The following is a 26,870-nucleotide window of genomic DNA, read 5'->3' on the forward strand; positions in this document are numbered from 1 at the left end:
GTGTGGGGCTCACTTCCCAGTGCAGGGCATGCAGGAGGTAGCCGATCAATGGTTCTCTCTCATCACTGATGTTTCTATATTTCTCTCCCGTTCCTTTATGAAATCAATAAAAATATATTAAAAAAGCAGTAACTGAGACATCTGAATAATGTATGAGCTTCAGTTAATGATAACACATCAATATTTGTTCATTAAATGTTCATAATAATAGGGGAAACTGTGAATAGGGTATATGGGGACACTTTATCTTTACAATTTTTTCTGTAAGTTTAAATCTATTCTAAAATGAAAAGTTTATTGCAAAGTATATGCTTTCTATTTTTATTTATTTATTTATTTATTTTATTGTTTAAAGTATTGCATATATTAGTACATATATGCTTTCAAAAAGAATTAGAAGTGTAGGATTAGATTATTTCCTTCCACAGAGGATTTCCTTTGCTTCTTCCAAGCACTGGGGATTACCAGCAAGCCACCATCTTAATGAAACTTCTGAGTTGACTATTCAACAACACGGATAATTCAAAGCTGGGCTGTACTTGGTGGAGGCAATGTGCACTTTGTGTTCACCTTTGTTCCTAAAATGCAGCCCTTTGGAGCTTCCCAGGGCTTTACCCTGGATGGCCTGGACTCCAACTTTTGTCCTTTTCCTACAAGAGATTTTCAAAAGCACTATTCAATTCTTTTCTCGATTTCAGATCTGCAAATGCTCTGGGGCAAAAGTGGTCCCCAAATCTAGGTGCACTTGCTTTGATTCTGACGTCTGATAAATCTCCATTCTAATAATGCTTCACTATTTGTACACTCTCCATTCCCTTTAATCAGATGATTTTATATTTCATCCAGTTTTTCTACATTTCCTTAGCAGGAGGATTGCTCCAAGTGACCTCCTTGCTTTATCTATTGCAAAAATTCTCAAACTATTACTGCTGTCTCCTTTCTCATTCTGTTTATTGTTATGGTTTTCTTTAATATTATTTTCTGGGGTTATCCAGAGGTAGCTTAGGGTAATGAGTTTTCAGCACTCATCTTTAACTACAGCTTATTTTGATGATCTCTAAAGGAAATTAGAATCCTCAAATTGGTGTAGGATCTTACTCAGAGCAATATATCTGAAAATTAAAAATAAACTAGGTGAAAGATGAATCTAAATAACCACATCTAGGAAAAATGATATGAGGACTTAGAATACATACATACTTATATATACAGGGGTTTGGTCAGTTTACAGTTGCTAGAATATGAAACAATTCTTGTATTATGATTTATTGATTATTGTATTATTTTCCATGTGAACAACTGCAAATACATATATAAATATTTCTAATATGCATTCGTATGGGCTGGACAGCTGGTAGGTGCTAACAAAATACTTTCTCTCTTTTCTCTAGGAGAGAAAGAAACAATTTCAAACTATGAAAACAATTTCCACTTAATAGCCTTCTTAATAAAACATGTTCCTTACAGGAAAAGGTGGTATAAATGACTTTGTGTTCTTAAAAATATCCTATATCATATACTACAAAGGCACTGAATTTATATTAAAATGACAAATATTTAAAAGTTTCTCTTGATAGCATTACCTTATTAATTTTTTCCATTTTTAAATTAAAATCTGGGGAACTAATGTTCATAGCTGCCATTTAGGAAGCAAACAAGAATGATAAACACTCACTGTTCTTGAAACAATGCTTCCTGGGATCACTGGGTCTTTCTCTGAGTACTGTTGTGTTTAATTATGGGTCACTGTTAATTAATCCAGAAGTGCTCTTTAAGCTGGTTGACTGTCAACAGTAATTATATATTCTTAAAGAGGTAAGCATTCCCTTTTATTTCCTGGCAGAATTTCAGTGGTGCACTTAAAATGTACAAGGTAGGGGTAAAGGGCAGTAAGTATGTTTTTGCAGATGTACTCCATCTGAAGTCAGGAGAAATGAAAAATGGTCGCCAAAATGAATTTGTTAATATCATAAAAATCTATTCCATTTGTTAATCAACAGATATACTATATATTTTTTAGATCCTACAAAATGCTGAGCTCTCAGGTGCTTTGAATGCACAGATGACATCTTCCCAGCACCTCTGTAAGGTCAGTACTATTTTTATTTATGCTTTACAGATGAGGAAATTGGGACTCAGGTATGGTAAGTATATTTCCTAACTATGTAACTAGTGAAAGTGAAGCAGAATTTTCAACGTACACCTCTCTAATCCCAAAGCCTGTCTTTTCTTTATTGCTCTTCATTATGTTGCCTCTAGCATAGGGAAAACAGATGTTAAGAAAGTAACTGATACTCAGCAGACAAATTAACAAATAATGGGTTCTGATAACCAATTTCAGTGTGTGTGTGTGTGTGTGTGTGTGTGTGTGTGTGTGTGTGTGTGTGTGATGTTTCTCCCACACCAACAAGCAAGTCTCAGACCTAAGCTGGGTATATTACAATTCAATGCATTTGGACACTCTCTACCTGGAGATAGCATCAGATCCCACAGGTTAAGGGCTCAGTCCTACACATCTCCCCTCCCCTCCCCTCTTCAGACACTTATAGCAATTCCAGGTTGTCCCTTGGGTCTCTGACCAACTGACTATAGATTGGAGGTTCTAATGACCCCCTTCTCACGTTTGATTAATTTGCTAGAGTGGCTTATAGAACCCACAGAAATGTTTTACTTACTAGATTAGCAGTTTATTATGAAAGGACGTAACTCAGGAGCAGTGAAATGGAAGAGATGCATAAGGCAAGGTATATGTAGAGTTTCCATGCCCTCTCCATGTGCACCACTCTCCCCACTCTCCCTAAATCTCCATGCACTTATCAGTCCAGAAGCTTTCTAAATGTTGTCCTTTAAGGTCTGGACAACCAAATACAGGCTTCATTACAAGGCCATGATTGATTATATCATTGCCCAGTGTGATGGAACTCACAGGGGTCAAGGAGGTAGGACTGAAAGTTCCAACCCTTTAATCACATGGTTTGCTCCCCAGTCAACTAGCTCCCATCCCTAGATGGGGACTTAAGTCACCTCATTAATATAAAAGATACCTTGCTGCTCTTATCACTTAGGAAATTCTGAAGGGTTTTAGGAGCTCTGTGCCCTAGACCAACTATATCTTCCTTATAAACCACCATATCACATTAGAATAAAGAGAAGCCAATGAAAATGTGGGTTCACATCCAAATTTCACTGTTTGTATTGGTCTTTCCCTCCACATTGCATCTACTTATTTGAACATTGTGGGTTAGGAGGCTACATAAGAATCTGGACAGTTTGTGTCTCTAGAGTCATGTGCTCTTTTCTTTGGTAGATGGACTACTGTCCATGTAGGTCTAGGTTTCCTTTTGGTTTATCTCTGCAATTCAGGCAGGCAAGGGAGGTTCTTGAGATATTTTGAGTCACCATCAAAATGAGTGACCAGGCAGGAATAGATGAACTACTCTTAGAAAGAACCAGTCCTAGGCCAGGTAGGCAGTGCCATAAGTATTAAATCTTTGATCTGGGGAGAATAGGTTCTATTGCCTTCCATAAAAACCCAGTGTCCTCACCTGTACTTCTGGTGTCTTGAATACATATCTTTCTTGTTAATACAAAATTCATCCTCTGTTGTTCAGAGAGTTTTGCTTGCGTGATCACCCGTATCTTAGGAAGGAGGGATGTAATATACAGAAAGACACAAGGGCAATACTGATTAGAATGTCATCTAAGGTGGGCTGCATCTTCTGTATTTATCCTCCTGATAATCATTTCATTTTGGCATTCAGCTAAAGACTACAGAATTAAATAAAAGGGCTGCCTCCAGCAAAGGAGAGGAGGAGCAGCAGATAGAAACTGACAAAAGCTGATTGCATAGGGCAGGAATGAAGGGAGGCAATTGTAGGGCCTGGGATAAGAGTTTTAATGGGGATATGAATGATAGCAACCCAGTGAAGGAGGCTCTGTATCCTCATCTCTCTTCATTATTTTCTCAGAGACCTTTTTGATGAATCCTGGGAGAACTTGAATGACCCGATTCTCTTGTGGAGGCAAAGCAGGTCAGCCTTTCTCTACGGGTTGTTAGCAAAGAGCTCTTCCCTGTCTATCCTCTCTGCCCTTCTGCAAGTCCTTGGTAATAAGTGTAGTAACACAGAAAAGACTGAACTAGTCCCTCTGTGGGAAAAATAATTATAAGCTAAACACTAGAAAAGCAGATAACTTTTAAATCTTAAATGCATGCTTCTAATTTGTTTTTACAGTCTGTGTAGCTTTTATTTCAATCAGGAAATAATCAAATCTATACATAATCTAAACACAGTAGAAAAGGTGAGTAAAAAGGCCACAGTCCATCTGGGGTGGGACAGGAGGGTGGGTTGGCCACACTTGTATCTGGCCCCCACAGAGCGGGGCCTAAGCATTTTCTTGGCAGCAGCAATGATAGGGCCACGCACAGGGAGGCCTGCTGGCATAGGGCAGGGAGGCAACTGCCTGGCTGCATGAGCCTGCTCACCTGTCCCACTGAGAAGGCAAAGGCCTTTTATGGTGGGCCCAGCCTGGATTCTCTGTTGGCAAGTCCAGACTTTCACAGTGCTGTCCACACTGCTGTGAAGAGCTGGTCCTGGGACATGGGACTGCATGCTGATCATGTTGTTTATACTCCAAACTCTGAGGGACTGTAGGATATGCTGAAGACTTTGGTTTCATCTGGCATTGAGATGACTGTCAGGGCATACACGGTGCCCACTTGACCCATCAGGTTCTATACCTACTTGAACTTGATGTTCCACAAGTGGATAAATTTCTCCTAAGTGCCCCAGACAAAGTGATTCCTTATGGTGACAGAATAGACACTGCCACTGACATCTGCTGGACATGGATGCAGTAGAGGGTCTGGATGTCCCATAGCTTGGTTGTCTGGTAGGAGTCACTGTACAAGTAGCTTTGGGCAGCTACCAGGGCCTACACCCAGTAATTGAGACCAATGAGCTCTTTATTCAACTTCAGCTCGGTGCCCACCATATTCCAGACTTGGTGGCTTTCAAAGAGCTGTTGAATAATATGCTGTGTGAGGAGACCAATGTGCACTCAAGTTGTTTGGGCCCAGATCATGTTCACTTTCTCCAGGTTCTGGATGTCCCACATGATGATGGGGTAGTCTGCAGGGCTATGGTGGAGCTTTAGCCCCTGGATGTAGAGGACAAGCACAATGCTATCAAGGCCCTCCAGCATTGTAGGTGGTACAGGCATCCCACACCTTTATGCGCTTGTCAGAGGAGCCATTGAAAAGCAGGTCACCCACGGAACAGATAACAGGACCCTGGTGGCCCATCAAGTTTCCTTTGTACTTGAAGGTCTGCTGAGGGTCATAGGATCCTAGGATGCACATGTGTATTGATGTGAGACAGGTTCTCATTCAACAGGGATGTGTCCCTCCAGAAATCCATGAGGTCCTCACTAAGCTTGTTCTGGTTTTTGTCCAGGACATCAGACTTGAACTCAGGGCTCTTCTACAGATGGTCAATCTTCTTGAGAGCTTGCCCAGTGTGAAGCAAAGAAAAGCAATCTCCTGGTCCTTCTGGAGCAGTGTCACATGTATCTTGTGGAAGCTGTGGACTATCTGCTGCGGGAACTCCTTCAGGTACCTCTCATATGTGTCCTGGTTCCCAGTGAATGTGAACTCCACTTGGAATGGTACACTTGCTGTGCTCTCACTCTTTGAGGTGGGCCTCCAGGTTCATCCTGTGGAAGAGCGAGCAGCTGGGCTTGTTGGGGCACTGCATAGGCTTGTAGTCACAGCTGTCCTCATGGTCCTTCCGGCCGCTGAGCTCCTTCCGGCTGTTGAGCTTGATGCTGAAAGGGCACCTTTCAGGGTCTACCACAAAGATGATGAGCTTCCTAACCTCCACCGCCTGCAGAGGACGAAGAGCTCCCAGATCTGCTCGGCCACTGCAATGTTTACCATGACTGTCAGCTTGGCATTGTCCATGGAACACTTCTACGACTTCATGATGCATCTTTGACAAAACATGTATTCACATGCGGTGATCCCCATACCCTTGAACATACTGCAGCAGAGCTGGCAGAAGTGCTTCCCTGAGGGCTGCTCAGCAAACACCAGTGGCTCTGGCTCCTCTTTGTCCTAAGGTAGAGCACAGGACAGGCTGGGCTCAGGGTGGGTGCGTGGCTGGAGGCGGCAGAGTCAGAGTGGTGCAAGGTGCTGATGGGGGACATGCTGTCCTCCCCATCCCTTGGGGAGTAGGCAAGGGTGCTGGAGGAAGAGGGCATCCTGGGGTGATGTTTGTGCATGCCGATCCCATCGGCTTTTGTGATGGTGGTGACTTCTGAAAAGGTGAACCCTAAGATCATTTTCATTCTGGTCCCTGTGGCGACACCTAGAATGGGAAGGTTGGTAGGCCCCCTGCCCCTGAAAAACCAGCTGTAGTGGGTGTTCTTGCTTGGCTCATGCTCTAGTCTAGAGAGATACCAAGGCTGCTCGGGAACATCCCAGGCCCACAGCCCCCCGGGAGAGGTAGTGCCACCCTCCCACTTCATTGTCTCCCCTTGGCCACCAGCAGTGTTTCATAATAATTATTAGCACAAAGACAGGCAGCTAAGAGAATTAATAAGGTATGTTCCATGCCAGCAAGTTACATATATTTCTTTCTATACAAAGTCATGATAATTTTTGCACTTTTATCAGTGAATTGAATTTTATTGACACTAAACTCAGTTTAAATGATGCCATTGAAAAATTTTAGAGGTCTGAATTCCTCCAGTGCTCATTGCCTGAGCACTTAGACACAAAAAGGAAGAGTGAATGGTCAGCATGGTCAAGGGCTGCATAGAAAATCAAGAAGATGAGTGCTAAGGAAATGCTATTGGATCTGTGATAGAAAGAAATCCATTACCTTTGGGAGAACATGCCAGTAACATAATAGAGCAGGAAGTCAGCTTGCAGTATATTGCAGAGTAATTGGATAGTGGAAAAGCGACAGTGAGTGAGACTTCTTTTTTGTACAGTCTAGCAGTGAAAGGTGAGACAGAATTAGTTTGACAAGCTAGCCGGGCCAAAGCACTTTAAAAAAAAAAAGGATTGTGTATAGGCAGAGCAGGAGGCATGGGAGAGACTTGCATTTGTAGCAAAGTTCAAGGTGGGGACAAGGGGGAGAGAGAAGGGGAGGAGAAAGGAGTAAGAGAGGGGGGCAGGGAGAGAGAGAGGGGTGTTTCCTAGCATAAGATTCCCAGCAGCCAGTGCTCTGTCTGCCTGATAAGCACTTACCCTAAAAGGAAGTTTCCAGAATTACCTCAGTTTTGTAGGACTCAAAGGAATGTTAGAGCATGAAACACGCAGACATTTGCCCTGGTATGACTTACAATCTAAAAGTGATACTATGCACACAGAGAAAATATTCAATACTTTTCAAAATACCAGCTAAAAGATGTGAGCCAAAACACTAACCATAAAAGCAAACATAGGGTGACATTGTTCACTTTATTCACATGTTATCTGCATTAGGTAGATACTGTTATCCATTTTGCATGTGAGGAAGCTTTGGCTACAGGCTAAGGAAGTTCTTAACTTCTCATAGCTAGTCATGATTTAAATTCAGTTTCTGATTACAAGCTCAGATCCTGCACTGAGCAGCTATCATTAGAAATATTGAATAAAGCTTGTGACCTGAAATCTCAGTTGAGAATTCAACATCTGTATTTTACTTGTAAGATAATGTCTATATCTTACTTTAAAATGTGTTGGAATAGGCACACATGTATTTGTATGTGTGTTTGTCAGTGTGAGTTTAAACTACTTTCTAGGTATGGCCAACTGCCAGGTCAAAATATATACTCTAGGAAGGGGGAGGGGATAGTCAACATAGATAGCTACTACAGTCTCCAATAATCTTTAATTCCAATTAACACCAGTTTTAAAAATACTGGCATAATGAAGGATAGAGATTGGAATTCATTAGTGAAATTAGTGACTTGTTAATTAAATAGTGGATATTGGAAATGGACATTCATTAGTGAAATTAATGATAGATAAATTTGTGAATTGACTAAAACATTCCTGAAAAACTCCTTGCCTTGAATTAGTCTGGTCAGGTATCTTTCACCATTAAATAAAGTTGGAAGCTTGTCCCCAATAGTCTGAAGCTCAGCCATCTCTGGAGGATTCTGGTTGGCTTGCTGATGACCATTAGGCCAACTGAACCTTGCCTAGTCTAGAATGTTGTCACATTGTCCCAAAGGAACATTTCATGCAAGGCATGATTTAAACACTGAAAAGGGATTTCACTGGGTTTAGAGAACAGGCTATATAGCTTATGTGAGGCCTGCTTACTAACAAATGTTAACTTAATGGTCTGTATGTTTGGGGGACTTTTGTCTGATTCTTTTTTTACTAAAACCTGGTAATAAGGTTGTAGGGGAGTAGCAAACCCTCACACACTTTCACCTACTGGTGCCCACTACTATTAACTAAAAGTAACCTATTTGTGCTTAACCAAATTGGCTTAAGTTAGTTAGAATATATTTCTATGCACTTCCTGTAAAAACTTCTTGTCCCACTCTTAGAAAAACTATTCTTCATTCTCTTAATATTTCTACCCTGATAACCTCTTCCCTAGTGTCTACCCGTTTGCCCTCAGTTTTATACCTTTTTAACCTCTCTTCCTATCATCCGATGAGTGATGAATGAAAGCTTGCTAATTGTTTTCCTATTTATTTATTTTTATTGTTTAAAATATATTTTATTGATTTTTTTACAGAGAGGAAGGGAGAAGGATAGAGAGTTAGAAACATCGATGAGAGAGAAACATCGGTCAGCTGCATCCTGCACACTCCCCACTGGGGATGTGCCCGCAACCAAGGTACATGCCCTTGACCAGAATCGAACCTGGGACCCTTGAGCCAAACCGGTTAGGGGTTGTTTTCCTATTTATTAATGGTGGGGGAAATATTGGCTTTTACAGCATGTAGTCCATGGACCCTCATGTGCTGCTCTAACCTAGTGAACAGGTCCTTGTAGTACAGCGTCTATTCTGCTGGCACCCAATATGGTGTGAGAATATGCTGCAGAGGCAAGTTTTTTTTTTTTTTTTCTCTCTTTAGTTTTATTCTTGACACTATTGCAGATGTCCCTATTCCCCTCACCCCTTCGCTGTAGGAGATGCTATAAGAAAGTGGAAAGAGCAAAAATAGTTATACTTTGAGCATTAACCACATAGGAGACTGTTCTACGTTTCCTGTGCCATTTAATCCAGTGGTCCTCAATGGGTTATTTACTTATTTACTTTTGTTAATCCTTGCCAGAGTATTTTTTTCCACAGATTTTTTAAAGGGAGAGTGGAAGAGAGAGGGAAAGACAGAGAGAAACATTGATGTGAGAGAAAACACGTTGATTGGTTGCCTCCTGCATGAGCCCTGACCAGGATCCAGGCCCAGGAAGAGCCTGCAACCAAGGTATGTGCCCTTGACCGGAATCAAACCTGGGACCCTTCGGAACGCAGGACAAACTGGCTAGGACCTCAGTGGGGTTTTTATAACTCCTTGGGGGCCTTGTGGAAATGTGTGGAGGTATTTTTGTTGTCACAATGATTTGTGACAGGGCCAGGGATGCTAGACTTCCTGCAATGCAAGGGGCTGTCCCACATAGTGAAAAACTGATTTCATTCAGGTCTTAGTTAAGTGTCTCTAACTTCTGGTGGCCATGCCTATGGACAAACTGCTGTTTTTATGATTTTTCAAGCCTAGAACTGATTTTTGTTTTACATATAAAAAGAAAGTAAATTTTCAATTTTTAAGAAATGGACGTTTCTAAGAGTGTATCTATCATGTAAATTGAGAGAATATCAGAAGATTATACTTTGTTTGTTTGGAACCTTTCCAAGAGTTTTTCACTATTTTAGATATTCTGTCCATGACTGCAGGACATGGCTTGTGGTGGCTGTAGCTGTTGTAAGAATGGTGATTCCAAGTATGTGTGCAACAATGAGGCAATTTATTATATCTTCTAGAATAATCATATCTGAGCATTTGCTTATTGAAACACATAATTTTATTATAAATTACCTTTCTTTTATTTATTTTTTAATATTAAAGTTAAGGTAGTACATTATTTTTAAAAAGAATACCCTGGTAGATAGCACTACCCATGAATTTCATTTCAGGATGTTTAAAAGGATGTTACTAAATATTTGTAACAGAAAGAAGGTGTTGGATTGAGAACTACTGATTTATCCTCATTAGAGCCTCCAAATGCAGGTGACTACCAGTAATTTCTCCATTTTCAGATTAAAAAAAAACAGGCACAGATTTATTAAATATCTATCCCAGGCCACATAGCTGGTAAGCCAGAGGCCAGAATTTTGACCCAACATTTGCATCCCAGAGCTATTCTCGTAACCACTATCTTTCTGCTTCCCATCTCAGGAAGCCAATAGAAACATCAGACAAATGAGGGCAGAATTCTGAACAGGCCTTGAGAGGTAGGGAGTGTGTGATTATGAACATGCGGACCAGTGCAGCGTCTCCACGCAGAGTGGCTTATACCAGGACTGGTGAGGGTGACTGAGAGACCTGCTGTCTCTCTCCATGGGTTTCAGGCAAAGGCACAATGGCCTCTCGATGTGCATTCTAAGTAGTAGAGGTAGAACTGGGTGGACTGATAATGGCTAGTTCCCTAAGGGTTCCATGATCTCTCCATTCCCTCAGCAATAAAAGGATGAACAACCCATGGATAGTTTTGAATCCACAGCAGTGTTCCTCCTATGTGCCTAGAGGAATCTATGCTATTACTCCCTGGAACATTCAACATTTATTTAGCATGTAGCATGACTAGATGGAAGAAAGGTTAAAGAAAAAATTTTACCAAGTTCCATCATACTTTCTTAAACATGCATTTAAAAATCAGACCAGCAAACAGTCTTGATTTTTTTTTTGTCTGAGTTTATCCACAAATTTTTTCCAATATGCTAATATCAATATATTGAATTTACTTGTGGTTGGTTGGAAATTTCTCTTTTATTTAAAAATGGGTTGATTACTGAATCTTGAAAATCAAGGGATGTTTTCATGTATGAATACATACATTTTTAACAACTCTCTCTCTCTCTCTCTCTCTCTCTCTCTCTCTCTCTCTCTTTAACAGTAGGTAAAAAAGTGTTCAGCATGGCCTTCACTAGGGAAGATTAGGAGCAATAGGTTAGAAAAATCTGCCCATCTGGGTTTATTTTGTGTGGACCTCAATTGCTTTGCTTAACTTCCCATTTTCCCCAGGATTCTTTAGGATGGTGATGAGCACAATTCTAATGAGCTGGAAACTTCTTCCTCAGCTACTGTTTTGACAGGTTGTGTCTAGCTTGAAGAGACTGTTATTGAGGTTAAATAGAAGAGATGCAGCTTCCAGAGAAAGCTGTAGATTAGTATATTAAAATGTGTCTGCCTCTTCTGCTTTAAAATAACTGCTTATGGCAGATCTTGGCCTATTTGTTGACAAATTGTTCCAGAATGACTTAGACAGAGGCAGTGCTGAGACACTTTAATTGGCTGCTCTGGCCCCAAAACCCTGATCAAAAACTTTTTATTGACTCATTACTGTGAGTCCAACATTGCTATAACTCTCCTCTTAGTGCATTTGACCCTGTAGGCATATTAAAAATAATAAAATACATAGATATGCTAAATGAAAACATCTTTATGTATCAGTAGGATTAAAAAGAAGGAAGAAATAGATAGGAGTGGATTTCAGAATGAGGCAGTGTGGTAGGGACAAGTTTATTCAGGCACTTTGCCTTTTGCCTATATAAAGAATACTTGCATGGCATTTTGATTACTTGTTTATAATATGTTTGGTCAGGTGCTGTGCCCTGGCACCAGTCCCAGGGTTGGTGAAGATTATGGACTTTTATGCATGAGTGGTAGCCTACCATTTATCTTACTTTGAAATTGGAGGACCTAAAACCCTCTGAAAGCCTGTTCCCAACTTATAGATGGCTTGTATTTACTTCAATGGTTCTTCACTTAGCTATTTGGAACTTGAAAATCAATTCTTTATAATAGTGTTGTGTGACTTTTTTCTCATACTAGTCTAAAAGCACCTATGATATACACCAGGGGTTGAAGAACATTTTCTGTAAAGGACCAGCTAGTAAAAAATTTAGGTATGAGCATTATAGTGTCTCTGTTGCAACTATTCATGTTGTAGGATGAAAGCAGTCATAGATGGTATCTAAAAAAATGGGCATGGCTGTATTCTAATAAAATTTTGTTTAGGGACACTAATTGCAATTTCATATAATTTTCATACGTCGTGAAATATTTTTCCTTTTTTAAATTTCTAATTGTTTTAAATTGTAAAAAACATTTTTAGCTCGCTGGTCATACAAACCTGGGCATCAGGCCATCCTTGACCCCTGGGCAGCAGTTTGTAGAACCCTGATCTGCCCAGAAGTGTGCTGCTCTTCTACCACTGAAGAACATACCTGTTCGTGTGTTAAAAGTGTGTTAAAAGACTTGAGAAACTTGAGGAAGGAAAAAGCATTTTATGTCTAATTGGAAATGTCAGAGACATTGTTCCAAAATGATCTAAGCCAAGTTGGCTGTGCACAATGTATAGTTAGGTTTTTATTGGCAAATGTGAGGACCAATATTGTTTTGATGTAGGTGAGGGCTACAGGTCTCCCCCAACCCCATTTTCACATCCAATAGGCAGGTTACAGGGAAAGCGAGTCTCACACCAGATTCTGTGTATCCACAAACATCAATTAGCAAGTGGCCCCCATGCAATTATGCACGCTGTCCTTGTAGTTTCAGTGTAGCCCCACCCATAGGCACCCAATACCTTGCATGAAATGTGTATTGGAGAAAGACAATGTTCTACAGGGAAGATTCAGATAATGCAGGAATCAAGTGACAGACCCAGGACGTAAGAGAGAATGCTACTCCAAGGGGATAAGCTATTGGGTGACATATTTATATGCATGTAATTGTAGAGGTACTCATGATATTTCCAGTGAGTCTATGTCGTGAATACCTCTCATTTAACCCATGAAAAGTCACTTATAATATCACTTATGCTAATTAACAAAACCTCTAGTACTAATAGAAGATTAAAATAGTTAAAAATGCTTGTGGTAGCTGCCTGTGGAATACAGGCTTCTGATTGGCATCGTTCACATACTAACCAACCACCCATGGAGTGAGCCTGATTAGGGACCGTCAAATATAAGTTAAGATTTAGGTGTGGGTTCAAATATACATATTTGAATATACATACACACACACACACACAATTTCCATGCACAAGTATTTTAAAATAATTTACAGACAATATAATATTCTTCTAGCAGACAACGACTACAGCAAAATCAGCAATTCTTTCCCCCCTTCCCAATCTATCCACCACAAACTGAGAAGAGGGCTCTTAGGTCACATGGTTGGTTTAGTTTCTCATTGGAAGGGGCAAGGAAAGGCCTGTGTGGGAGCAAGGACAGCAGTTTTAAGGAATTGGAGATGTGAAATCTTTGAGGACAGGGGACTTTTGTAAGTAGAAATCCTTGGGGCTTTACCACGACTGGTGCCGCAGTTTTAGTCTAGTGAGCCGGTTCAAGATGGTGATGGAGGGTTCTGATTCATCTCCTCCTATAAAGACAATAAATCTTCTGTTACATATGGAGCAACTTACTATGAAAAATACAAACCACCCTAAAAACTGGCTGAGCAACTGATACACATTGGGTGAACTGGGCTGGCCCATCCAAGCAGGGAGGAGGCTGGGACACAATCTCGCCATGGACCCCCTCAGATGCAGTGAATGAGTTGGGAGGGATCCCGAAACCCAGAGCTTCTTCCTGAGGAGCAAAGGGTCTGAACATCGGTCACCCCTAACTTTTAAGACCTGCACCTGAGAGACAAACCCTCCAAACACCTAGCTCTGAAGAGCCGCGGGGCTGGCGTGGAGGAGACGCACAGCTGTGAGCAATGGAGAGAGCGGGGCGCCTAAAGGGCCTGCGCGCTGCACGCACCTGGCGCGGGGCTGGGCGCACGGGCGGCCACGGAGGCGCGGGGCTGGGCGCGGTGTGGGAGCCCCGCGTGCCTTCTGGACCCCCCAGGACCCCCCAGGACCCTCCAGGGGCAGGCTTCTGATCTGAGTCACAGCCAGAGGCCTCGTAGGTGCGCTCTAGGAGGACACTGGTGAGTACCATGTCTGTGCTCTCCCCATGCCTTGCTTTCTGTCTTCTTTCTTTCCCGGTGGCTCCATCTTCCCGCGCTCCCAGGCCGGGCTCCCGAGGGCCACTGTCTCCCCGAGGGCAGCTGTTACACACGCCTGGGCCCCCGTTGTATGGCCAGGGCACCGTTTGTTTGTTTGTTTTTTAGCAGCCACCAGGGGACACCTTTACTTCCCTTGACTTTGGTGGCCAGTAGGGCGAGCGCCGGCGGGTGCCCAGGCCTGGAACCGAGGGCCCAACCCACAAGCCGACTACCGTACACATTTTAGGGGCTTGGCTTTGTATAGGTCTCGCCACGGAATAGAACACACGGTTACACCGTTTTCTCTCCGTTCCTGACCCCGAAACGCTACTGAGGTTTGTAAAAATAATTTTTTTAAAGCGTTGTGAAGTGGGAAAGAAGAGTGGGTAAAAATAACAAACTAAAATATTGTGGCTACATTTCAAATCACAAGCTGACTGTGATGGAATTGTGGGCGATTCTCCCTTTCCATATCCATAAAGGTTTTGTTTTTTTTCCTTTTCTTCGGGCAGTATGGCATTAATTAGAATGTTACCAGACTGTGATCCTTCTTGGTTTTTTCTTTCTCTGTAACCACATCTTTACAGTTTTATTAAATTGTGGAATATCTAAAACGTATCCCAAAATAGAATGGATTGATGACTGATCTTTAGGTGTGTTCCCACTCTCTTGTCTCACTCCTACATTATTTTGAAGAAAATCTCATGTGTGTTGTTTTTTTTTTCCACCTATAAATATTTTAGTTTGGATCTCTAGAAGAGATAATAATCATAATTTAAAAAGCCCCCATAATTTTAATATTACACCAAAAAATTAACAAGAATTTTGTAATAATATCATCAAACATCCAGTCAGTGTCCATACTAGTATTTCTAATTATGTTATGAGATCCACAAACTGCAACTGGTTGGTATGTCATTTAAATATCTCTTAGTCTATAATCTCTCTCCTTCCCCCTTTTCTTTCTCTTCCTTGCCATTTACTGAATGAAGATACGTCTGTATTTCTAGGGGTTTTTCTGTAATCTGGATTTTGCGGATTGATATAATTTTGAGAACGCTCGTTTATTTCTTTTTTCTTAATATTTTCATTATATAGTCATTGTATTTCCTGTTGAAGGTTATTTTTAAATACAGAGAACTATAGAGAGAAATTCTAGTTCCTCTTCAATTGTGAGTGGATAGTCCTGCCACTGGACCTCTTGCAGTTGTCTGGCTAATGCTCTCGAAGTTGCTCTCCTCATAAGAATGAAACTGTGTCCCAACAAACATAACCCCTGTTTTTCTTCCTCTGTCATTCATTAAACCAGTGGTTCTCAGTGGCATAGTACTGTACTCATGGGCTGTTGGGGGAATTTGTTGGGGTGTTCAGTGGTCAAATGAATTGGGGTGGGGGAGTTAGTAGACTAAGCAGGCGGGGGCTGGGGAGGTTAGCCGTCCGGCACGATTTGTGCCGCAGCCCTTCACAGTGGAGGGGCAGCCCATATACTGCACTGCTTTTGAATGTTACCCTCGGCTTCATGTAGATGAAAGTTGCTTATCATTACCCGAGACTGGACTTCAGTCCTTTTTACCTATAACCACAAAGTAATTTTTTTCATGGTTTTTACTATACATTGAATTTTCCACAAATACAATTACTGGGTAATTTGAGTGAGCTGGAAATCTATTTTGTTTGGATCTTTTCGTTTTAGAAAACTACGAGTAACATTGCCACTCAGTATTCGAGTTGCCAACACAACACACTTGTACTAGTGTGCTTTTAGGCTGTTGCCCTCACAAGGCTACCTGTAAGTTCAAGTACATAATGGTTACTTTAGTCCCATCTTCTCATCCAGGGCAGTGCCTCCCAAACTTCAATGTTAGGATGCTATTGTAGTCTGCCCAAGCACCAATGTTGTGAAGTAATACTATTTATTGTAATTTTCATATCTACTACTTATTGTAGTTGGGGCATTATGTAAATTATTTCATAGGTTATATTACCTATGGATTTTATTTTAAGATGGCAATTGTGGGACTACAAAATATTTGTTATTCAAGGGGGGATTGGGTCTGATGGGATTGAGCCTTACAGAGTTAGACTGATGTGGAAAGTCAAGGCTGCACTGAGCAGTCAGGCATCACTAAACACGTGGAACATTTTAACAGTATAACAATACCTGATGCTTTAGGTAGTGCTTGCTTAATATTCCAGGAACTCTTCTTTCTAAGTGCTTCACCTAAATCAACTTCTTTAATGCTCACAACAGCTGCGGGAAGTCAGTAGGAGCCATCACTCTTGTTATCTCATAAATGAGAAAATGAGGAACCCAGAGGTGAGGTAATTTACCCAAGGTCATATAACTAGAGCCAGAGTTGGGATTCAAACCCTGGCAATGAGGCTACAAAGTATTCTTTTAACCACTGCATTGGATTACTTTTCTTAGGAAGCATAATTCACTGAGCTTTTTTTGGAAGGAAAAATTAAGCATATTGGCAGAAAATATATAGGTGATAGGTTAAAAGGGAAAATTGATATGCAAATTGTGCTTTTTAGAAACTAGGTAAGCTGGGTTGGTGGTAGGTTGGGGTAAAAAATATTTAAAGTGCCTACTAGTCCCCCGGAGGAGCTCAGGAAATATCTGTTGAGTGAGCGAATGAAGTACTTTCTAGGATTGGCTGCAGTCATCTTAGAGTAATGGAGAATAAAATTATGGAAGAGTGGTTATTCTCAATTCTACCAAGGATGGTGTATTAATAAAAAAATGTTAAAGGGGAAACATTAATTTATTATATACAATAAATGATTTAGGAGGGTTATTAGGGTTTAATTATCTCATGCAACCTGTTGAGGAAAGCTTTAAAGCCCGCTCTTTACCAGCAATTTTCACTGAGCTGCTCACTCAGCAGTCATCTTGGAAGCTGCTTCATGGTTATTGTGGAATTAGTTTTAGAATTGCACCATTGGGTCCATTTGAATATCACTTTATCCCCTAGTCTTTTTATGGCTGACCTGGACTTGTTCCCCAGCACTTGATTTGCCAAGTCTACTACTTTGATGTCATTTTTTGGGGGATAACTTTCTGCTTCTGACTATTGGTTTAATTTTTTATTGCCAGTAACCCCTTTTGACATTTGAGGTTCATAATGAGTAGTGATGTTCATCTTTGACATGTCTCTGAACCCTTCTATTAAACTATGTTCTAAAACTTGTGGGAATTCATGTCAGGTGTGGCTCTGACCTAGGATTGGTCTCACCTAGAAAAGTCTCCTCAATGCAGTCAGAGGCTATGGCTCTAAGTTACTTTCTATAAAAAATGAATCTCTAGCTTGCTTTTAAAACCTTTTTTTTTTTCTAGTCTTTGTAAGTGTTCAGTTTTACATGCATCATACCCTTCATTCTCACAAAATATTGTGAGGAAGAAAATATCAGCTCCTTCTTAAAGATGACTAAACTAATTTCCATGGTTAAGAAACTTGAAGTCATTTTTCAAAGTCAGCTTTCCTATGAAATTTGTCATCGTATCTTCTCAACTTTAATTTTATCCCTTTATTTCTATTCTCACTGTAACTACCCTAGAATAGCATCTTATTAACTTCCATTTGGAGGACTTTAATAATTTCCCAGCTGGCTTTACATCTCACTAGTCTTGTTGTCTTCCCATTTTTTTTTCTACATTCTGTGGCCAGAGGGGTTTTTCTCAAATACAGAACTCATGGTGCCATTTTACTGCTCTAAAATCTCACACTTCTCACACCGTCTACGCCCATGCACAATGACCATGGAGTAAAGTTTCAGAAACCTTAGTGTGCGATTCAAGGCCTTCAACAATCAGGTCCAAACCCTCTTTTCTAGTCTTTTCAGGCATTTTTACACCACAGCCGACCCTACTCTTACTATTTTTACAATAAGTCCTCTTCCAAGCTCTATACTTCCCTGTTTTCTTGCCTGGTAGGTCTTCCTTATATTTCTTACATCTCTGCCTATGCAGACTACACCAGTCTGTCAATATCTACTCAGTACTTTGAGAACTTGTGGACTCTTATTGAGCTGAGCAGTGCATCCCCTGTCTTCACCCCCCCTCTGTATTTATACTTTTCATGACATTTACCACCTTCATTGTAATACTTTTTGTGAGTGCATTCCCTATCTCTAGAATGCCAATAGAACCCTAACCTCCAGGGTCAAGAATGATGTCTTCTACTTTTAAATGAGCTATAGCACTCAAGACAGTTCTTTGACTATGTCAGATATTCAACAAAGGTTGGTTGAATTTAAAAAAGCATCCTCTTAAAATGAACATATGCTTATAAACCTTTAGAAAAAAGCACTTGAGCATTCAGACATCTGTTTCGTGGTTCTCAACTGGGAGTTCCTAAGAGTCTTTAAAGATGACAGCTGAGGTCCTTGAGCTGCTTTCAATATTTTAATAAGCCAAATGAAATCACCTGTAATGAGGCTGGGAGGCTAACTAAAATATCATGTTTCTTTATTTTTGTTTGTAATTATATTAATTCTGTAATATTAATATTAATCTCTAAGCCTGGGATTGTTTGGTATCAAGTAACAGAATATACTTAAACTAGTTTCAAGAAAAGGGGAAATCTAATATGATATAGGAGTATCTTATAAAAGCCCAAAGTAGGAAGTGCAGCTAGGTCTCATGGAGGATTGAAACCTGAGAAAAGAAAATTACCAAAAATGAAGGCATCTGTCTTAAGAGTCCTCCCGTGGGGCCTCAGGTATCCCTCTCTTTGCTTGTTGGCATCAATTTCATCCTGCTTTCTGCAGACTGGGTTCTTAGGCTCTGCTAGCACATGGCTGTTATAATGTCTATTTTAAAACATTTTAGTGAAGACTGTGTATATTTATATACCTAAATATATACACATACACATGCATATATGCATATATATATTTGTGTTCATACATCAGTATATACATAGTTGATTTACATCTGAGGGGCCAATAGTTAAATTTTGAAGTATATACACTAGTTAGCATTTGAAAGAACATAACCAGAAATCCACACTCCAAAGACAGTTATTACAAGTGTTAAACATATTTATCTCAGCTTAGCTCTAGATAGTTTTTAAACTAGCACAAAGGGCATTAGAAATAACTTTGCATTAGTGAAATGTGTGATGTGAAACATTGGGGATTGGGTAGAAATACTGTGTATGCAACTCATATCAGAAGGTATAAAATTACATTTTTTTGGCAGGTCATTTCTTATCTTAGGACTCCATTTGGCTCTGTTTCTGTCATCCAGTGTGGTGAGATGTTTAGCTCAGTCCTGATGCTGAAATATTATTGCTTGTGACTTCAGTGAAAGAACCTAATAGTTATAAATGGCTAACTTATTTTTGGGCAGGTTGCAATGAGAATGTATCATTATTACTCCAAAACTGATCTCATCTCAGCCTTTAAGTCTACATAAGCATGGGGGCCCTTAGATTCCAGATGACTGGAATATCTTAGTTCTATTTCTAGCTTTTCTGGAAAGAGAATTGACTGGCTCATTTTGGATAAGGTGCTCTGGTCTAATCAGCGGTGGCCAACGAAGTCTATGGGTTGTGCAATAGGCAGCAGTGCTAAAGAAAGCCTCTCACCAGGACCTATGGGTGTGTACTCTCTGAAAGAGGGGTCCAGGCTGGGTTGTGGGTGAAGGGTGGATTTCATAGGAAGCAATGTAAATGTTTTGAGATCTCATGTTAATCAGATTCAAAGCTATCTATTTCTTTGATCAAAAAAGGGTATAAAATTCTTAAAAAATCAGCACACATTTTTTAAAAGTAAGCTATATTTTGCTGACAACAGGGTTGATTGATTGGTAAAAATTTTAAGGGTATTTGAAACGTAGTCCTTTTTATTTTAATACCTTTGTTAATGAGGTGAATTGTCCAGAGGAGTGGGGACTAGGCCTTGGAAGAAGCACTTCCATGGAAGGCAGGGTAAGGTGACCAGACGTCCTGCTTTTGGCGGGACAGTCCCGATTTTTAACAATTTGTCCCGCGTCCCGGTGGTGTTTTAAAGAAGTCCCGATTTTTGGAAAGAATGCATGACAAGCTAGGGAACGGCGGGAGAATGGGAAGGGAATATACAGTTTTCGGCGGCCATGTGGCTATTTAGCCAGGATATGAGTTTTATATTATTTTTGTTAATTTTATAATGTTAAACTTTAATAATAACAAATAATTGTTGAGAACTGATTACCGAGAACTGCTTATCAAAGTTCGCATTGTTGATCAGTTGTTAGAATTCAACCACCATTGTTTGGACTTAATGAACAATGGCATTTTTTGGGATTGGCAACGACGAAAACATTTTGTAACTGTCTCTCAGACGATACACATCGTACTGCGTGCTAGTAAGCTAGTTAAACAAGTGATGTCATTACAAATCAGTTATTCAGATAATTTAGATAAGTAATTTATTTATTTATTTCATAAATACATATCTTGAATTTAGCAGACAGTACTCGTATTATTTATATTTTATAGTGGCGGCAAAAAGTCTAGCGCCGGCCTTGAAAGTGACACTTACGACTTACGTTATGGCAAATTCATGACCTTTTAAACAACGACAGCAATCTACTAAAAAAAAAAAAAAAAAAAAAAATTCACTCAAATGAGAGCTATGCCAAAGAATAAAATAATACTATACATAATTTTTTATTTATTATATTTGTAAATTGTACTTACGTTGAAATTTAAAAAAATATATTACAATACTATTTTTGCGTTCTATGAAAATTTTTGTTGCTCCATATAGACCAAATTTTTAATCAAGAACCAACCCCCCCCCCCCAGTCAATGGTGTCCCGCTTTACCAATGTTAAAATCTGGTCACCTTAGACTAGGGGCCCAAGTGGGCTAGAAGAAAGAAGAAGGGTAAGAAAAGGAGCGAGCAGGGCCTAGCTGACAAACTTAAACTATTTTCATATTTATATCTAAGGCCAGCTCTGCCTGCTAACAATGCAAACGGCAAACAATACCCAATTAAATTTTCCTTCCATGGAGAGTGATTGTGACAAGGCCATGGAACAGAGCAAGTGTTTGTTGTGCAAAATTTGTTTTGACTAGACCAACAAATTTTGGTCTTCTATGGACCATCTGCTGGGACATATAGCTCTGTTAGTCAGAATCCTTGTGTAACTTCCATTAACCTCCATCTATGAAAAACGGGTTGCTAGGTAAATTAATAAAGTAAGCAAGGGAAATATTATGTTGATTGAGAGTAAGGCCTTCAGCTGAAACATTTGCATTCAGACAGTGGAAATACTAATTATAAATGTGCTATCAGTTAAAGACTTTGCCTTCCTTTGACAGTGCTTTCATTGCTTTGTCCTGAAATGTTTTGAAACCGATTTCCTTTAAGAAAAGTTTTCTTCCCTAAAATTTGCACTAAGTTAAATGACCCTTTTCCCCTCTCCAATTATGGTGAGTTACAGAGATTTTACTATATTCAAAACCCTTGAATCCAAATTGTCAGCAAATTTTAGAGAATCCATGTGGTGGGGAGGGAAGAGAGAAGAGAGGCTAAGGTAGGAGGGGATGAAGGAAGAAACTCAGCAAAAGGGAGCTCAAAATGGGGAAGACAGAAAGGTGGAGAGAGGAGAGGGAAAATTGGAAAACAGTGTTTAGCAGAAAGAAAGTGGGTTAAAGAGAAGCAAGGAAGAAAGGAGGGACCTAGAAGAAAGGGAGCAGTGGCAGTGCATGTGGGTTTGCTGAAAATGATTGGATTATAATGTTTATCAATCATGTGGAGGTTAAGTCAAAATAGAATTAGTGGTTGAACTCGGAAGGAAGAAAAATCTTTCACACTTGGCTCTCCTTACTGCTGTAGGAAGCATCAGAATGGTACTGCAGGCTAGGTGTCTGCATAGAGCCTGCCCTTGGCTCTGTCCTTCCCAGCCCAGTGGGTTAACTACCTCTCCTCTCACCTAGGGCTCCAGCCAGACCTCTGTTAATCAGGCTTCCTGTGGGCAAGGTGATTAGTACTAGCTGACTTTGAATGTAAAGGAAGTGATAGACTTTGGACAAAGGGTACTCCTTTAGGAGCTGTCTCTCATGCTGTTCATTCCCTCTGCTTCTCTCTCTCTCTCTCTCTCTCCTCTCTCTCTCTCTCTCTCTCTCTCTCTCTCTCTCTCTCTCTCGATTCAGAGGTACAGAGTTGCTCTAGGAGAGGGATGTGCTTGGTGGGAGTACAGGTAGGCTCATAGTTCTACAGTTTATAGCCATTATGAAAAAAATCTCTCAGACTCAAATAGGAGCATTCCTCAGTTTTGCCATATCTGTGCACTTCTAGATAGTTATAAATACCAGACATTATTTTACTTAAAAAGAATCTTTATTGTTAAAAGTATTATATATGTCTCTTTTTTCTCCCATTGTATCCTTATAGCTTGCCCCCTCCCTACCCCAGTGGTTTGAGAGTAAAGACACATTTCATGTAACTATTTTTCTTTTTCCAACCTGCTTCTGTCTTTGGGGAGTCCTCCCCTAAAGTTGAGGACTAGGTAGAGTTCTCTTTGATCATTGAGATTGGTTGTGAGTTTTCTAGGGAAATCTCTATGCCTGAAGAGGTCACTTGGAAGCAGAAAGTTAATGACAACCTCCTCTATTTTTCTTGACAATTCTGGCTAGACTTTTTGGTGGATTGGGGCTGTATTAGTGACTCCTTTAAACCCATTGTGCATTCTGCATTCATTGCATAGTACCTGGGTTCTGGGGCCCATTATGCTAATGATGCTTATTTTTTTTGCCTCACTTTCCTGTCAGAAAATTTCCCTGCAGCTGGTTTTATTATATTTTAAAAATGCCATCTGTCTGTCTAAAAGTTTCCCCTTTCTTTTAGATCTGTATATGGTTTCTTCCCCACGTCTCTATTGAACTTCTCCAGGTGCAGACAATAGCCACGGTACAGCTTCTGTCCAAAGTCATATTTTTCACATTGTTGCTGTGCAACTTATTGGTGGAGTTTGTCACTATTAACCTTGGGTTTTTGTTGCAGCGATTAAGCTCCTTTATTGGCTTATCCAGCATGGCACCAGCATAATAGAAATCACATCCTCATTTATGTGCTTTCACCCCTATATCTACAGCACAGCTTTTGAGGTTTTTTTTCTCTCCTCATAGTACCTTAGAGAGATGTCCTTGGGCCCTTTGTATTTTGCACCTGTATGTTTTTCTGCCTGTGGTATTCTTCTTTACTCCCGTGTTACATGACCTCCAGTGACCCCCGTACTATTGTGTTGGTTCTAGCCAGTGCTCACAATGGCTTCAGATGTATTGTTTAATTGCCTTTTCGGCTATTAACATTTTTTGGTTGTAACATGTTGGAAATGCAACACGGAAAAATGTGGCAGTGTTCTGGGTGTTCACGTTTATTCTGGTTTTCTTTAGTTATTGCCTATGAAGACTTCTCCTTGCCTTTAAAAAAATGCACTTTGTTTCCTCCTAATCATTTCAATCATTCTTTATGTCCTTTATTCTCAGCTTATAATTTTCAGCTCACATGTAGAGTGTATTTTGGGGGATGTTTTAGTGTGTGTTTTTTTCTTAAAGAGACAATGCGCATACTAAAACTTGTTTTGCCTTCTTGCTCTGCCCTTTCATTATTCTGATAGACCCATTTCTCTTCATGCTTCAAACAAAGCAGAATCAGTGCCACCTATATTGGTGGATGGGTGACTATTGAGAGGTCTTACATGTAGAGGATTGATCACCATCATTCACTCATCATTTTTCTTAGTGTACTTTTTCTATCCCTACCATTTGCTGTGGAAAAGAAATGCCACAAAATTCATAAACAAGGCGGCTCTGTATGTATATCTGCATTGTAGGAAGGAGAGGGCTTCCCCAGCCAGTGGCTGGGGACTGTCGCATCTACTTCCCTAACATGATAAAATAAGCTTTCTTTGGTGCCTGAAGAGAGCCAGTACCACCTACAAGGTTTGTTTTAGGGTCAGCAGGGGAGACGTTGTGTTCATGACTGTTAGGTAGGGAAGATGATATATCAAGATGCTCATCAGAGTTGGGCAAAGTGGATCTTGCTTCAAAAAGGCTAATGGAAAGCATTTGATGGCAACATTGGCAACAATATTTGTCTGGTAGGATCTGCAAAGAGGTTATAGTATCTGTCAAAGGAAGTAAGACATGAAATCCCCTAGTTAGTTAAGCTCTTTTAGAAGATGTGATATGAGGTTCTGTTATTGTGGAGGGGGTGGATTTATCATCACATTGTACTGGTTTCTGGGAGTGTGATGGTGAGCAGAATTCAATGGAATAGAATGTAAAATTATAAGAGAAAATTAAATCGCTGTTGCACCTTTGAAAGTGATATATGAAATCTTGGACAGTATTAAATTGCTTGTTGCCAAATCCAGGGGCCTTTACTAAGTTATTTCTCTCCTCATTGAATATCATAGAATCAGCTGCCAATATGGAATGTCTTAAAGTTTTTCCCTCTTTTGATTCTCCTGTGTCTGTCACCCTTCTTCCTGTGCTTGTTTCCGTAATTTCCGCAGATGGTGAATGGAAACCCTGTCAGGGTTTTGCACTAGCTCCTCCTTTCTCTTTCTGTTTTAATCTGGATTTTCCCTTCATCATCAACATTTTGGAGACTGATTTTTTAAAAAAACACATCTTATTTTCTTCCTTTAATGTCAGTGCTTACTGCCATTATTGTAGATTACAGCATTTCCCAGTTGGCTGTTTTTCTTCATATCTTCCCACACAGACCAAAAGGCAAAAATTGTCAAACAAGGCGTCAGAGAAAATTACCCTTGTTACTTTATGCTCTTGCTCAAGAATCTTTCTAGGTTCTCTCTTACCCACACGTTGAAGTACTGCTTTCAAGTATCCTCTGAATCTGCCCCTTTTGTTCAATCCGTATCTGCCCACATTCTCATTGCTGTCCCATATACATCCTGCACCACACCTGTCCTTAGCACATGCCTTGCCAACTCTGCCTCTGGCTTAGAAATACTACTTTATTCTCTTTATAAACATATTCTCTATATAAACTTCATATAGAGGATATCAAGCCCTAAGTCTTCCTGACATTACCCTGATCACTCTAAACCTTTTCTTGTGGAAATTCTGAAAGGGTTTTTTTTCCCCCAATATGAGTGATTAGAAACATAAAGTAAGGGCAGAGTAAAGGATTTGTTGCAGATAATTTTGCCCTGTTCGTGATAATGATTGGATGGCTAATTTGTTTCCTTATTTTGAATCGCTTAAGATGATCCAGTAGTTGATATTAATTGATTTATATCTTTGTGATTTTATTTGTGCTCTATTTGGAAGATTCCTGCTAATTCTGCTGAATTGCAACTCTACTGAATATGAAGACTATGTGATCATGAACCACTTAGGCAGGGTCAGCTACTTAATTTGGGGGGTCCCAGTACAAAATGAAAGGGCAAGGCCCCTTATTAAACAATTAAGAATTTTAAGACAGTAACAGCAGAACATTAAACCAAGAGCAGGGTCCTGTGAGCTGCACAGTTTGCACAACTATGAAATTGGTCTTCTTCATGCCTATGTATATTTGACTAGAGATTCCTTATTAGTAGAATTTATATTTCTCATGGCTAGAGGCTCAAAGTCAATGGGTAAAGTATATTTATGTTATTGAGTTCTTAAACCCATAACTTTGAGCTCCTGAACCACTTGGTGATATGAAAATTTAAAACTCTGTAAGTGCATTGTGAGAAATCCTCAAGTCTTAGAGGGCAGAGGTCAAGTTGACTATATCTTGAAATTCCAATAGCAAGTTTAGCATGTCACACAATAAGGCAAAATAAATATTTGTGGAGGGGCAATAGCTTGTGTTTTGGGCTTCATACCAGTGTGCTAGGAGCTTCTAGAGGAAATTACCCTGAGATATTGAGTGGCTATTAAGGATTTTGACTGAAAGAAGCCATACTAACGGAAGGATAAGGTCTGGAGAGACTAGAGGGAATCCCAGAAGCATTCTCCACATGCTGTTCAATGGGCAGAGCAGTGGCAATATTTGGACATAGTTGTCAGGGACAGTGGAGGGACAGGGAGGAACACTGAACACACAAGTTGGGTAGGCATTGTGGGGTGACTACTGAGAAGAGAGGTGGAATTCAGGAATGGAGGCCAGGGACCTGGACGAGCTGTCATTCTGTTATGGTGGAAATGGGGTTCTTCCATGGAGTCATAAGAAAAGCATTTTGGAGACTGTGCATAGGAGGATGAGGTATAGTGGTATATATGATTTATTGAAGCTGGAGCAAACACAAAGGACTGTACCAGGTTTAGCTCCATCCCACTGTGGAAGAATTTTAGCTCCATCCTGCTGTGGAAGAAGTTCAGCCTTTCTTCATCAAGCCCTGAAGAAGGTCCAAGGTCCAGAAATTATGTGCCATTGGTTGTCTATGCCAAAGCTTAGTCCCGCTCAGTCTTTGTCCCCATCTGGCTAGCTTAGTCTCTGTGCCTGGCTGCCCTCTGGCCAGAGCTGCATTGCTGTACCCAGGCTCGTGCTTGGAGCCCACACTTAGACTCATGCTTCGAGCCTGCTCTTGGGCATGGCTGCTAGATCTGCGTGGCTGCTACAGAGAGAGAATGCATGAACAAATGCATTACTGAGAGAGGCCTTTGTTAAACTTTGATTGTTACCTCAGGCTTTCA

At 40.3% G+C, this 26,870-nt stretch overlaps 1 pseudogene; it reads right to left on the reverse strand.

Moving 5' to 3' along the window:
- Nucleotides 1-522: 522 nt before the first annotated feature.
- On the reverse strand, nucleotides 523-6,384 carry LOC103284260 (E3 ubiquitin-protein ligase TRAF7-like; annotated as a pseudogene).
- Nucleotides 6,385-26,870: the final 20,486 nt, after the last annotated feature.

This window comes from Eptesicus fuscus, chromosome 10 (assembly GCF_027574615.1).
Source record: "Eptesicus fuscus isolate TK198812 chromosome 10, DD_ASM_mEF_20220401, whole genome shotgun sequence".
Lineage (NCBI taxonomy): Eukaryota > Metazoa > Chordata > Mammalia > Chiroptera > Vespertilionidae > Eptesicus > Eptesicus fuscus.